The sequence below is a fragment of the Mustela nigripes genome, chromosome 3 (genome assembly GCF_022355385.1).
Source record: "Mustela nigripes isolate SB6536 chromosome 3, MUSNIG.SB6536, whole genome shotgun sequence".
Lineage (NCBI taxonomy): Eukaryota > Metazoa > Chordata > Mammalia > Carnivora > Mustelidae > Mustela > Mustela nigripes.
The window spans coordinates 177,059,654-177,068,464 of record NC_081559.1 but is presented as its reverse complement, the minus strand read 5'-3'; the positions used below and the strand labels follow the sequence as shown (position 1 = coordinate 177,068,464).

At 41.7% G+C, this 8,811-nt stretch overlaps 1 protein-coding gene across 8 annotated transcripts in view; it reads left to right on the top strand.

Annotated features, from left to right (window-relative positions):
- SAMD12 (sterile alpha motif domain containing 12) overlaps positions 1-8,811 on the top strand; it is a 382,934-nt gene that overhangs the window by 69,954 nt on the left and 304,169 nt on the right. The window lies entirely within an intron of this gene.

Sequence of the window (8,811 nt, the reverse complement as noted above, 5' to 3'; positions counted from 1 at the left end):
ATTCAAGCCCCATGTTGAGCATAGAGCTTACTTAAAAAAAAAGATAATCAAAATACTTAAAATCGTGATTTAACATTTCGCATGTGATTAATCTATTTGTGTACTCTTATGTATCTGGCAGTTTTCAGGTACTGAAATGTGTATGTGTGTGTTTAATCATGAGTAAATTATGAGTATAAAAATCAAATAAAAATATTTGATACATGGAATTTGTCTATTAGGAATTTACAATCTAGTTACATGGTGAGTTATAGCTTAGAAGATCAAACTATTACCCACAGGCCAAATCCTACTCTCTCCTTCTGCCTATTTTGTAAGTAAAGTTTTATTGGAACATAGCCACACATGTTTGTTTACATATTATATAGGATCACTTTAAAATTACAAGGGCAGATTTGAACGGTTTTGACAGATTATATGGCCCACAAAGCCTAAAATATTTATTATCAGGTTCTTTTGAGGTGGAAGTTTTCTTGACTCCAAGCTTAAAAGCACTGAAGTATAAGTCAGCTGATGCCCAAAGACTTACCCAAGGTCTCATGGCTAGGGATTTTCAGATTGGCTGCAAATTCATACAAAACATTGTAAAGCTACTTGGAAGAGGACAGTCCAGAAAGACACAGACTGAAACTTCTGCTCTTGGCTGATTGTATGACTTTGGACAGGGGTATTTTTTTTTTTTTTTAAGATTTTATTTATTTGACAGAGAGACAAAGATCACAAGTGGGCAGAGAGGCTGGCGGGGGTGGGGGAGCAGGTTCCCTGCTGAGCAGAGAGCCTGATGCGGGGGCCCAATTCCAGGACCCTAAGCTCATGACCTGAGCTGAAGGCAGAGGCTTAACCCACTGGGCCGAGCCACCAGGCGCCCCTGGACAGGGGGATATAAACCCAGAGTCCTAGTTTCCTTGTCAGAAAAGTGGGCTTAAGAGGGGCCTTGGTGGCCCAGTCAGTTAAGCATAGGACTCTTGATTTTGCCCTTCGGTCATGATCTCAGAGTCTTGGGATCAAGCCCCTGTGTCGGACTCCTCACTGAACCTGGAGCCTGCTTAAGATTCTCTCTCCCTCTCCTCTGCCCTACCCCAGCTCCCTCAAGTACACATGCCCTCTCTTAAAAAAAGAAAAAAAAAAAAGAGTGGGCTTAGTAGCTGTCCACTTCCCTGGGCCATAAGTGTTTAATGAGCTAACACATGTATAGTACCTAACATAGTTACGTGGTAGTTTCTCTGGGAAAGACTGGCCCTCCAGTCTCCAGGCTTATAGGATTCTGCTCCTTGACAGTTAAGGGGACTCCGTTGTTCTCTAATTTCAACTTAGGAGAAAGGTTGGTGAGTGGCCCACTCCAGTCAACATCCCCACCTCGAGGTCAGTCACTGTGCTACCAGGATCCTATGGCCTGAAGGAGCAGCATTTCTCATCAGAAAGGGATGCAACCTAAAAGTAATATGTTAACTATTTGCCTTTACCTGCGTTTGACCTGCTTCTTTGACTTTACCCAACCTTTGCATATATTCCAGCTTGAGATCATCTTTTTGAGGTTGAAGGCCTAGAGTGCATGCGGGCATCTATTAGGTGGCTAATTGCAGAGGTGCAGGCTTGAAGATCATCTTCTGCAGCATCAGCAGGAGCAACAACAGTTTATGAAGCTCGTAGGACACACCCAGGGTCGTGCGCCATTCCCTGCATGCTGGCAGTATCAGATTTCTCCTCTGCTAAGAAAGCATATGGCAGTGCAAGTGAGGCTGACATTATTACCGATGACCTTGGATCTGACCAGAAGGGTGGGGGGACAATCGTAAAGCACTAGCCAGCTCTAGGACTGCGTTATACTTCGGAAATTACTAACGACAAACCTCATCACTGATCACAACGCACTGGGGACCTGTGTCAGGCTAGTTGAGAACCACTACCCTGGAAGAACTTGAAGTCACCTTAGGGTGATGGCTTAGAAAGTGAGTCACGAGGCAAAGTGGATAGATTGAGAGCCTAATAAATGGAGCTGGCATCTGGAATAGTTGAGAGTGTAAAACGTCGTACAGATAAAGAATTTTTGCATTTGTGGACCTGTGTTAGTTAGACGTTTCTGGTTATAAGGAATAGAAATCCCTGCCATTAGCTTAAGCAAAAAAGGAGAATTTGCTGTTATAATGAAATCTACTGTCCAGTCTTTGGTCATCTGACAGGGTGCCTGGGTGGCTCAGTTGGTTAAGCATCCGACTCTTCATTTTGGCTCGGGTCATGATCTCAGGGTCATGAGATTGAGTCCTGTCTGGGGCTCCATGCTCAGTGGGGAGTCTGCTAGAGATTCTCTCTCTCCCCCTTCTCCTGCTCCTCATCCCCTACTCCTTCTGCCCCTCCTCCCCATTTTATATCTCTAAAATTAAAAAAAAAATCTTAAAATGATGTCTGACATATAGTAAGGGCTCAGTAAGTATTTGAATGAATGAATGATCCCAACCAGGATATCATTCTAATGAACTCAGACAGCGTTCGATCTCCAGGTCTTCTCCCTGCCTCTCAGTACATAATACCCGATTCTCCTATCCCCTGCAACTCAGGTCTCTACTTCCCAGTCCATGTGGCAGCACATGGCCGCACATGGCTCCTGGTTGATGCTGTCCAACCTCAGCCATGTGGTAAAGCTGACTTGATTCCCTTATTCCCAACTCTATTCTGGTAGCAAGGAATCTGGTCCAGTGTGAGTTAGTGGTCCACCCTCGGTAAATCATCTGTGACATAAACATGGTGGCCAGTAGCATTGTCTCCAGAATCCTCTGGCTCTGGTTTGGGCGATTTGGAAAACATGCTGAGGCACAAATTCACGATACACCAGTAACAGCCCCAGGGGTATCTACTATGTGGCCCGTTAAAATCTTAAAAGCCAACTTTGCATGCAGCTCACAGCAGAACAGGATTTGCTAAGGATTGGTGATTACAGCTGGGCTCAGAATAGTTCAGTCTCCTGGTCTTGGACAGAATGTCAACCCTGCCCTTTTTTTTTCCCTTTCTTTAAAGATTTATCCATATATTAGTGTGTGCGCAAGCAGGGGGAGGGGAAAGGGGAGGGAGAGAGAATCTCAAGCGAACTCCCCACTGAGCACAGAGCCCGAGATGGGGCGCTCTAGCCCAGGACCCTGAGATCGCAACCTGAGCTGAAATCAAGAGTCAGGTGCCCAATTGATTGAGCCCTTCCCCAGGTACCCCACCCCAATTTTTCTTCTATGATGATTATCTCTTAGGTTCCATGCCAGCCAAGAGAACACTGACTTGTCTTTTGAGAAAGTGTCAATTGGAGGCATCCTCATTTTCACGATAGCAGCTAGTTGGTGCTGAATAATAATGCAATTCTATTCCTGGACTTCGTGATTTATCTCTGAGCAAATGCAAAGTGGATCTTGGCAGGTATATCTATATATGATCAGGAAAATGCCAAGGCACCTCTCGCTGCAAATCAGTGCAGCAGACGTGAGTGACATTTTTAGGTTGTTTGTACTGAGTATAATACTGTTTTAATGTGGAATGTGTCCTGCGTTACTCTTGGGAAACAGCTTGGTTTGTTAGAAAGGGTCAAATAGGCTTATACCCCAGTTAAGCCGCTTGCTACCTCAGAATTATCAGGGAAGTTCTTTAGCCTTTCTAAGTTGTAGTTGTGTTATTTGCAAAATGGTGATGCTGACATTTCAAGAGAAAGAAATAGATGCCTTACTTTATACCAGGTGCAAACTAATAAAATTCCAGATAGGTTAAAAGTTAATGTGATAAAAGAAAGTGTTCCAAGTTTCAGAGGACAATATGGGAGAAAGGCTTTCTTAAGCATCATAAACCTATCTCTAAATACAAAGTCACAGTGAACACAGTTAAGCACAGCTTGGGAGAAGATTTGCGACATGTGCATATTGCAGACCTTGAATTAATATCCATACATCTTGAGTAAAACAAATACCCACAACAAATCAGTAAAACAAGCTATTGAATAAATGGGCTAAAGGAATAAACAGGCAATTCAGAGAAGAAAATTTTAAATGACCATAAGTGTAAAGACTCAATTCATCATCAGTAGGAAAAAAAATCACTTTTTAAAAATGAGATTACTTTGCATAGGATTAGCACAAAAGAAAACGTATTAAACTGTCTGGTACTAGGAAGTAATGGGAAACAATGATCACTTATATACACTGTTAGTGGGAATATTCTTGGCAGCGCTTCTAAGTGAGCTATGAAATGTGTATACCCTTTGACCCAGCAATTGCACTTCAGCAATCGATCAAGAATTCTTAAATTGTGCACAATAGTGTATATACAGGAATTCTTGTTTCAGAATGTTTTGTTGTAGGGGAACATTTAGAAACAACTTCTACTAATAGAGTAATTAAATTACAGTGTATCAGAAAAACTGTGACAAATTACTGTCTATTAATAAGGGGGTTGCCAAATCAATCTCGGTATATTCGTTTGGTGAAATGTTATACAGAGATTTTAAAAGAATGAAGTAGATCCACATGTAATAGGAAAATAGCTCTCCAAGACCTATTAGATGAAGAGAACTCAGTCATAGAATAATATAGTACAATCCAATTTATATGAAAGGTATTTATATTTATGTATGGAAACATGGAGAAGAGACAGGAAGGGTCACACCCAGTTGGACAGCAGTGGCCTTGGAAGAATGTTGAGCTGTGTGGTGTAAAGGATGATAGTCACACTTTGTTATTGTATTTCTTAACTATTTTAGGTGAAGCTCTTATTAATTTGTTTCTTCTGAAACCTAAAATAACGAAGTTTATTTTTAGTGGTGATAATGTAAGGATAAAGTATTAAACGAAAAATATGTAATACTTGGAACATAACAGGTTCTTGATACATAGTAGTGCTTTTGTTTTTTGTTTTTACCTAAGCTAGAAAGAATAGGAATTGTATGAATTGCTAAATATGAAATTAGTGCCTCCTATATGTCCTGGGGACATTCCAATGTACCTGTGAAGGGAAGACTAATTCACAGATACATCCAACAGCAATTTGGTTTCTCTGTACTCCAGTAATGTTGACTCCTAAACCCTGGACCATTTACTAGGACCTGAGTATCCTTTTCCTGCTGTCATATCAGCACTCAGTGCAGAGTAATGTTCTTTTATCCAACTCCCTTTTCTTAGTGTTCTTATACCTTACCCAGAGGTTTCTGGTACATTGAGTCCTCTCACTCTCCCCACTCTGTTTTTATGAGTTGAGTCTTTTCTTTTTGCCCTTTAAGTTTTGTTGCACATCTGCCTTTTGTTTCAAGCTGCTTTGAGCTTTTTCTTTTTTTTTAAAGATTTTATTTATTTATTTGACAGAGAGAGATCACAAGTAGGCAGAGAGGCAGGCAGAGGGAGAGAATGGGAAGCAGGCTCCCCGCTAAGCAGAGAACCCTCTGTGGGGCTCGATCCCAGGACTCTGAGATCAGGACCTGAGCCGAAAGCAGAGGCTTAACCCACTGAGCCACCCAGACACCCCGAATTTTTTTTTTTCTAAGAAGATAAGCATGTGATAAATACGTATTACCTCTGTGTCACCACAAGTGTCTACCATCATCACTGCATCCCTTGTTACAGTTAATTTTCTTGAGTTAGCTACTTTTGGTTTGTTTTTTTTTTTTTAAAGTTCAGTGCAGAGCTTGAACTCAAATCCCTGAGATCAAGACCTGAGCTGAAATCAAGAGCCTGACCCTCAAGGGACTGAGCCATCCAAGTGCCCCTAGTCAGCTACCTTTCTTTCTTTCTTCCTTCCTTTCTTTCTTTTCTTTTTTTTTCTTTTTCTTTTTCTTTTTTTTTTCTTTTCTTTTCTTTTTTTTTTTGTTAGCTACATTTCTGATCACCTAATCTCCCCTCCCCTTCCAAGCAGGGCAAATCCGTCCTCTCATGCACGTTCCTTCTTCCTTTCTGCATATCCGTCTGATATGGCGTGTCTTACTTGCCTGGCTCTCTCCATGGCTAGCTTTGAGAGTTCCAAAGGGATGAAAGACCATGTGTGTTCATTCATGGGCTCCACACCATGCAGGTCTGGGACTGTAAGAGCAACAATTGAGTAGAGCGTAGCAGGAACGCTGACACGTTGAAGGTGTACCATGGAATGGGAGTACTTGGGAAGGACATGGAACTGAAAATAACGCTATTGGGCTGGTGCCAGGGGACTGGAGGTGAGTAGAAACCAAGAGGACAGTAACAGCCTCGCTATCATAAGGAAGACAAATAATGTGTAGCGGACTGTGTATCAAAAGCCCAGAGTGAAATCAATGGGATGCTGAGAGAAGATGCTAGAGAAGACAGCAGCAGCCAGATCAGAAGGACTTTATAAGTTCTACCTTGGAATTTGCGTGGGAAGCTGTTGGCACAGAATCAGGTCCCTGCTGCCCATCTTCCTAATTCCAGCCTAATTACCTTCCATCTGTCCTGAGTGGAACAGTTCAGGGTTAAGCAGGAGCACCTAGTGATTTGCTGGAATCTGAAACCAGAGGGCTAAGCTGGGAACCAAAGCAATCCTGGGGTGCAATGGTAGGGAGCCATCCGGGAGTATCAGGACACCTTGCCTTCTGGAGGGCTTATCTTCAGAGTGCTGTGTAGACCCTGGGATTGAGGGCAGCACCATCCCTGAAAGTGGCGCCATGAGAACCCCTAACCCCCAAAGAGCCATGACGAGGAATGAAGGTACACAGGTTGAATATTTCCTTCCCCTATGAGCAGAAGAATGCCAGCTCTTTCATCTAAAGGATCCAAAGAGGAAATTTAATAACTTGTTAGGGTATATTATTCCTAGTAGGCTCAGTTTAATCTGTGGAAACGAAAATCCCCTAAACTCCAGTGACAGAAATACAGCAAACTTTTTTTTTCTTTGTCCTATTTCTTATCATGAGTCCATGATCTGAGGTCTCTGCCATGAGGGACCTGGGCTGGTTGAAGCTCCTCTATCTGAAAAGTCAGTGATCATCATAGCAGGAAGGAGGAAAGATGAGTGATTGTGTACTGACCTTTAAATGTTTCTCCCCATGAAGATGCATATCACTTTTTCTCCTATTCATTGGACGGAACAAGTCGCATGGGTACACGTAACTTTGGGGGTCAGGGGGATGGAATCATCTATCTCTGTGTCAGAGATAGAGCGAACTGTATATGAGGGAACAATGGAAATGCCCAGTACATTTGGGAATGACCACTGTCATCAAGGCCATTGCTAGTCGTTCGGCCCTTTGTGCCTCCTGCCTCTTTCCTCTTTACTGCTTAAAGCCTCCCTGCTGTTGGACCTGAGCCTCAGGAATGAATGGAGTCATGTATGGGTAAAGGAAAATGAGCTAGAAGGGGCCCAGAAGCCAGAAAGAGGAAAGACGTGCAGAATACCCAAACTGGTAGCAGCTCCCGAAGGCTCAGCACACTCCAGCCTATGGACCAGATCTGGCCCCAGTGTTTCTGTATGGTCTGCAAGCTAAGAGTGATCTTACCATTTTTTTTTAATGACCAGGAAAAAACTGAAAGAAAAAATGACACAGATCAAATGTTATACAGTGTGTCATGCATTCTTTGAAATCTTTGCATTTATCAGCTAGGGGAACTTTCTGCCAATCTGTGAAAGAGGTTCTAGTAGTCATTTTGTAGAAGAGGCAACTAAAGTTTCTAGATAAAGTAGATATGCAGAGATGATGAGTCATTCAGCTGAATTCAAATCCAGAAGGTTTCATCCCAGAGCCTATGACACTCTTACTCTGCTTTCCTAAACGAAAAGTTCTTTAACACAGTGAATGCAGTATTTAAGAAAAGAAGAAGGTGTTACACATTCCAGTCAATTCCCAGGAGAGGTGATCACTCTATTGCAGAGAAGCAAAAAAAAAAAAAAAAAATTCCGTTCTTCTCATTGGCACACCTTAGACTTGTATTACAAAAATTATACTCAACTCTTGCCATTATATTTTGCATTTAGCCAATGAAGAAGCTTGTGGAAGTCGATTTTCCCTTGCTAGATGTGTACCTACATAATACTGTCAGTTTTGCCAGCTGGCTGTTAAAGCCTGAAACACCGTCTGACTCTGTAGAGAAACAGCTTGCTTACCCCTGAACTCATGCTACGAGAGCAGGAGGAAGCCGCTGGTAATAATAACAAAAACAAGGATATAAACATTTAGGAGGTTCACTAACAGCATAAAAAACTTTTGTGTAAATAACTGATTTTCCCTTAACTTTTTTTAATATGAAATTTTCAAACATACCTAGAAGAATTAAAAGTGGTGGAATGGATTCCTAAGTGCCTAGCACTCCGTTTCTATGAATGGCCCCAGCTGTTTGCAGATATCGGAGTATTGTAGGCATCCTGACTTTTCATTGAAAAATATTGCAGTTTGTATCTAAATAGGTGAAGACTTTTTTTTTTAAATGCATAGCCACAATACCAATACCTAAAAAAAAAAAAAAAAAAAAAAAAAAATCTTAAGTTATTACTGTGCTCATGTTCAGCTTTTCCTAACTGTCGCCAGAAAAGCAGAATTTAGAACTTAATGGGGCACAAGTCGGGGGGAGGGGGACCAGCCAGTGAGCAGTAACTTAAACCGAGAAAAACATGGAAGAGGAAAAAATGTGGGGTGGGGATCTAAATAGGAAAAAAAGGAAAGATACAAAGAATAAAATGAAGTCTATCTGTTGCTTGTTATTATGAACATAACAAATTCCCTTATTTTCTATGGATTCAGTTGAAATTCAGACGCATGAGGCACTTTTAGACCAAAGAGAGGAAAGATGGTATAATTTACAGGAATGTGCAAAGAGCTACGAAGAAAAATAGGTTGTAGTTTTAATC